Source organism: Chionomys nivalis, chromosome 11 (assembly GCF_950005125.1).
Source record: "Chionomys nivalis chromosome 11, mChiNiv1.1, whole genome shotgun sequence".
NCBI lineage: Eukaryota > Metazoa > Chordata > Mammalia > Rodentia > Cricetidae > Chionomys > Chionomys nivalis.
This window is the reverse complement of record NC_080096.1, coordinates 35,361,643-35,368,449: the sequence shown is the minus strand read 5'-3', so window position 1 is coordinate 35,368,449 and position 6,807 is coordinate 35,361,643.

Sequence of the window (6,807 nt, the reverse complement as noted above, 5' to 3'; positions counted from 1 at the left end):
ATCATCATTTTTTAACATGTAAGTATCAGACTAGTATATCTTTGGATTGCATTGTGTTAGAATATTTGAGTTTTTAAAATACTGTTTTCAGGCAAGTGAGATGGTTCTATGGGTAAAAGTTGCTGCCAAGCCAGAGGACCTGAGTTTGATTCCTAGAATCCACATGGCAGAAGGAAAGAGTAACAGATCCAGGTTTACAGTAAAGAGTAAATATTTTTATTTATTTATTTTGGTTTTTCGAGACAGGGTTTTTCTGTAGCTTTGGTGCCTGTCCTGGAACTAGCTCTTGTAGACCAGGCTGGCCTCGAACTCTCAGAGATCCACCTGCCTCTGCCTCCTGAGTGCTGGGATTAAAGGCGTGCGCCACCACTGCCCGGCTGTAAATATAATTTTAAAAACTTTAATTGTTTCCATTGCTGGCTTAGATTTCATTTTTTAAAATTGTTAGATAAATTCAGTTTGGGATTAGGACATAATTTCTAACAACCTCTAAAATGATCCAAAACATATTTTTGCTGTTTCATGTTATGTATTTATGCAAAAAACATTCTCAGCATTGACAATTATTAAATCAAAATATCGGTCAACTCTGAAAAACACTGGAGAAGGTCTTCATCCTACATGATAAAATATTCAGCTAAGCTTTAATTGTTTTTCTTTCTTTAGTTCTAATGTGTGTATGTGCAGGTGTGTGTGCAGGTGTGTGCATGCACATGTGTGTGCATATGTATGTGTGTACATATGCATGTGTACACATGAGCATGTGTGTGCATGAGCATGTGTGCATGTATGTGTGTGCGTGTGTGTGTGTGCATGTGCATGTGTGGGCCACAAGACAACCTTAGGTATTGTCCTTCCTCAGGCACTACCCATCTTGTCTCTTACTGAGACCTGGGGCTCACCAATTAGACTAGGCTATCTGGTCAGCAAGCCCCCGGGATATGCCTGATCCTGTCTCCCTGCTTTGGGATTATAAGCTTGCACCACCACACTCAATTTCTTACATAGGTGCTGGGGGTTGAACTCATGTTCTTATTCTCAGAGGGCAAGCACTTTACTAACTTAGCCATTTCCCCTGCCCAAAATTTAATTATTTTTTTAAATATTCTGGCTCTTATCTTCCCTCTAAATAGCCTAATCCCCTTTCCAATATTTTTTTTCCCCTTCCACCTCCATAGCCTTATTTTATCTCTAGCCCACTGAATTTGATTAGTGCTGCCCACATACGCAAGGTTGTGGGTCATCCACTGAGGCACAGACAAACTACAGCAACCAAACTCCCTGAGAAAGATGAGTTCCCTTATTCCAACAGCTGTTAACAACAACAGCTCTTGTGCCAGAGGCAGAATCTCATGAGCATCTCTCCCATCCATGCTGAATGTTGCCTGGTTTGATCTTATGCGAGTAACCAGAGTTGCTGAGTGTTCATAAAACGCAGCAGTGCTGTGGTATCCATAAGACAGCATTTCATAACACTCCTCTCCACCCTCCAGCTCTCACACTCTTCCTGCCCTCGTCTTCCATTATGTTCCCATAGCCTTGAGAGGATGGGTAATGTAAGTGTCCCATTTAGGACTGGGCACTCAACAATCACATCTTCCCAGCACGTTGATCATCTGAGTCTCTGCATCAAATGCCCACTGCAAAGAAGTTTCTGTGACCAATGCTGAGAAGAGCACTAATCTATTTATATAAAATGAGCATTTAGAAGGCAGTTAGATGCGTACATTTAACAAAACAATAGCTCCTTCTAGAGCCTATGACCTCCTCAGTCATGGGCTTTTGGCAAGTTATCAAGCATAAATTTTCTCCTTTGGAGCACATTTCAAATTCAATCTGAAAGCAACTGGTTACCCCTATAACAGTCATGCCATTATTACACCAATAGGTACTTACTTGCCTGACAGGTCAGCATTATAGCATGCAAAGCCCACCCACTGGGCCAACGAGCTTGTGTCTCCTCATCCCTGCCAGTGTCCTGCATAACTCCTTCCTGAACTGTGAAAGCTAGGCAATAGCGAAGAGGTCTCCAAGGTGAGTTCCAGCTTAATTTCTCTAAACCCCTGAAACCAAAGTGTGGATTGTCCTTAGCAATAGACTCTTACCATCTAGCTAGAGTGGGCAACCAAGGGTAATGAAACAGTTTGTGTTGTTTGGGGTCCTCCCTGACCAATAACTTTAGGAAAATATCTCACACCTGGTACTGGGTTTTCATTTAATAATTTATGTTCTGAAGGAAGCATTTTCCATCCATGCAGGGTACCTCCATTCAAGCTCTTCCTTTGCTTTTTACTTGCACTGTTTTAATTAGCTTACAAAACAGTGAGTTTTCATACAGCTTCAGTTTTGATTGGCCCACCCCATTCCTTTCTCTTATTGCCCTTCTTCTCCCACTTCCATCTTTATTTAACCAAGATGTAATTCTTTATGTAAAAATAAATAAGTACATCCACCTCATTAGTATACAAATTTACTTTCACCCTTAATAAATGGTACTATGACGTGTATACTAAAGAACTGTTTTAAGTAGATGTTTTTATAATTTCCTATCATAAATGTTTGAGGTGGGGGCTGGAGAGATGGCTCAGAGGTTACGAGCATTGCCTGCTCTTCCAAAGGTCCTGAGTTCAATTCCCAGCAACCACATGGTGGCTCACAACCATCTGAAATGAGATCTGATGCCCTCTTCTGGCCTGCAGGTAGACACATAAAACAGAATATTGTATACATAATAAATAAATAAATAAATAAATAAATATTTTTTAAAAAAATAAATGTTTGAGTTGTATATGTTATTTTATCTGGCTATATACCTGGGGTTAAGTAAAAGTTTCTCAGGAAGAAGAAGGGCAGGTAGAGAAAGTTTAAGAAGCCCTGCTCTAGTCCAAGAAATTTGTGCTAATATCAGAGCTATAGCAGGAAGCTAATCCATTTGAGCATCATCTTCGTGCCGCCAGGTTTCTGAAAAGGCTAATGGCCTTATACTTACAGAATGCCTAGCTCCCAACAGAACAAAAAGATAGGTAGCTGCTGGGTGTCCACATTGGTGCAACCATAACCCTGGCCCCATCATGATCCCCATGATCCTCCTTTGCTTGTTTCCATGTCTGCCCATCCCTCCAAGATAAAAACAATTTGAAGGCACACATGAATCAACACATTTATCTTGGTATCAGTAATTCCAGCCACTTAGTAGGTGGTCAACAAAATGTGAATCATTTATTGAGTGAGTGAGTGAGTGAGTGAGTGAGTGAGTGAGTGAGTGAATAGATGCTGCTATTTGTCCACACAGCAAAGCTTTAGTCAGACGATTAAATACAGTCATATCCCAGAGACAAAGCAACAAAACTCCACAGTCCATCAAACTACGTGCAAGAGTGTACATGCTGGAAGAGGGACTTGGCACCACTGGGACTTGCAGGGCAGATGGGTAGATGTCTCCCTTGTCTACATCACATTTCCAGGAGGCTTTTCCTTGCAGAGGCAATGAAAGGGTGAGGCCTCTCGAAGCAGGTTTCACACCTGCCTGCTTCCTCTGGTCAGAGATGGAAGAACACACGGTCAGCAGCTCCAGGCATGGATATCTGAGATGCGGAAGTGCAAGGCCAGTAGTCCTGCTACATTCTAGGCACAATAAATCATTATTGCATTTCATGTTCAAGAGTCCATTAATATTTGTCAGGGAATACATTGAAGAGCAGACTGGTAGTGCGATTTGTGCAGAGTCACACAGTTCACCAGCCTCTCCTGAACAACCTGAGTGGAATCCCAGGATAGGAACGGCAGCCTGAGGTACTTATCTGTGGCTTCATTCAACAAATTCATTCAACAAATACTTGTCAAACTTTCTCTGAGTCCAGACTTGCTCTATGAGTCATGAACAGAGAAATGGCCCAGTCCAGTGGAGAGACAGACCCTAAAAATCACAGTACAATAGTGGGACATTGGAGCCCCTGGAGACACAGATATGGCCATCCAAATCTGATGAGCATCAGAGTGAAGCGCTATTTCTAACAGCTGAGCGCATGAAAGTGGGCAGGTGAGGTTGTTGGAGGAGCAAATTTCAAACTAAGCAGAAAGCACGCACACACACCCAGAGGTAAGAGGAGGACACATTTTTAAAAAACACACACATCAGTTGGAATGGCAGGAGGGTAGAGACCAGACAGGGACAAAATAGAAGAGGAGCAAGGGCCAGATGGAGCCCTGAGGGCTGAGAAAGCCCTCACACCTGAGGACAATGGAACACTCTGTAAAAGATTTAAGTGGCAGAAAGCCTTGGTTAAATTTTATCTTTCTAAAATAACTTTTATCTTGTAACCAGATTTGGTGAAATCACAGCCATTTTTTTCAATTGCATTGCAAGGACTTGTTCATTCGATCCTCTCTGCAACATCAAAATCCTCTTGCGACATCTAGGTTCACAAATGAGGAAGCTGCAACACAGAAAGATTGTGTACTGTGCCTGAGGTCACACAACTAGTAAGTGGCAGGAATGAGAATTGAACACAACAGTCTGGAGTCTAAGTGCTCACCCTGGCTGAAGTATTCTCTCAGAAATCCGGGTTCTGACATGTTTGCATAGTACTGGAGCCCAGCACGGGGCCAAGCAAAGAGAAGGCATCCATCCAGGCTGCTGGGCAAGTGGCCTGGCTCAGAGAGAGAAATACCGCTCTCCAAGAAGTCCCTGGACATAGGTCAGTTGTTCTTGGGCCGCTGCTGCCTAGGCAACACTCCCAACCCCACCCCCTCACTGCTTCGTGCCCACCAGCCCACCGCGCACCTACCTCTGAAGCACTTATCAGCTTCCCAGGTCTCTCTGGGGTTTCTCCCAGCACGGATTTTCTGGAAGTCCTTTCCGCTGCTTTGCTGTTGATCCTATCTCCCCGTGTGTTTCCCATTAGCGAAGCGATTAGCACTCATCCATTTGCATAAGCTCAGAGGCCCCCCACACTCAGGAGCCTCCACCTCAGCCTGGCTGGTGAGGGGCTGCAAAACCTGCCCCCAAGCTTTCTGGGAACCCACTTGACCTTGTTAGATGCCTTAGTTTCCCCTTGAAAGTGGAGACCGTGACAGCATGTGCCCCACAAGGTGACGCACACAAAAAATGTTGAATCGGTAGAGAACCCGACATGGGTGCTATGGATGACCCTCCAAGGCAGAACCCCAGCCAAAGGGAAGCTGCCCAACATTCCCACACTTTTCATTTAAGAGAACAGTATTTGTTGAAAATTTTAATATAAATATTCACACTACACAGATGTTTAAAATATATACATTGCAAAAAATTACCACAATTAAACCAATTAACATATACATGTCACAGAGTTACCATTTGTGAGAACGTGTAAGAATTATCATTTGTGAAAATGTCAATTTTATGTCCTGTGATGTAATTAGCCATGGTCTCCATGCAGTCTTTAGCAGTCCAGAGCCTATTTGTACTGCACTCTGGAAACATGATACTCTCTGCCCAATACCTGCCCCCCAGCCTCTGAGTTAACTTTTCTGAATTAACTTTTCTGAATTTTCCCGGCAAAGATCTTGACGAACTTGCCTTTCTGTGCCTGGCATGTTTTGTTAGCATGACGTCCTCCAGGTTTGCCCACATTGTCACAAATGACAGGCTTTCCTTCTTTTTCAAGTGTGTGTGTGTGTGTGTGTGTGTGTGTGTGTGTTTCTGGCTCATTCATCTGCACACAGACTCATGCTGTTTCCATATCTCGGCTGCTGGGAGCTGCTGCAATGAGCACAGGCATCCTCTCATCGTGCTGACTCTCTGCCTGTGCACTGGATCATGGGAGGGCTGGGTCTGCCAGCACAGGCAGGAAGGCACTCCTTGTTTTCCAGGCCTTAGAAATTACCCTGCTGGCACGTGGTGAGCCCATGATGTTCTCTCTTGTAATTCTCATCTCTTATGAGAAAGGAATTGTTACCATTTTACAGACAGGAAAATTGATGTGTGGACATGTGCGGTTACTAAAAGGAAAGTTACATGAGCTTGAGAGCCTGGGTCTCCCTGGATGCTCAAGCCTAAGATGGTTGTCTTAGGTCTACTGCCCCACACTCGGCCCTCCTCGGATGCAGGTCTCTCCAGAAATACAGGGAAGGCAGAGAACCCTTGTGACCTGTACTACCCATGCCAATGCATAAAATAAGCTGCTAGAAAGTACCCTGTGCTCATGAACATAGGCAAGAGTCAACATTTCTTAACTCATGCTAGACGCCAGCCTTCTCAACTGTCTGTCACGTACGTTGCCCTTTCTGTCCACTGCACACACGGATAAACCGAGGCACACAGAAGTAGAGTCCATTGCCTAAAATCATGCAGCTAGCAAACAAATGTCTGGGCTGGGATTTGAACCAGACACACAGAACCAGAGATGCAGCCATGTGCAAGGAATGGTCCCCACGCCACACGCACACCCCACCCAGGTGTTCTCAATGATCCAGGCCACTATAGTCATCTAGCCTAGCCGGGCCCCACCTACTTTGCCACATCCTGGACGTCCCTGGGTGAGGATGCCTGGGGTGAGGTAATGTGGCCTTTCCAAGAAGTCAGACAGTCCTGCTGAGGAAGGAGGTGGCTGGCACATGGGAGGTGAGCAGCCCCAGGGCAATCTCCCTATCAGGGCTTGTTACTATTTACATACTGTGGGCTTCAGATCCTGCTCAAGATGGGGGATTTGCTGCCCCCTCCCCATGATCCCTTTCAGAAAGGCCCCAGTGACCCTGACTGAGTTGTTGGGAGAAAACAGGAGACTCCAGCAGAACTCGCCCTGCCACCCTTAGGCTTTCACCCCAGAA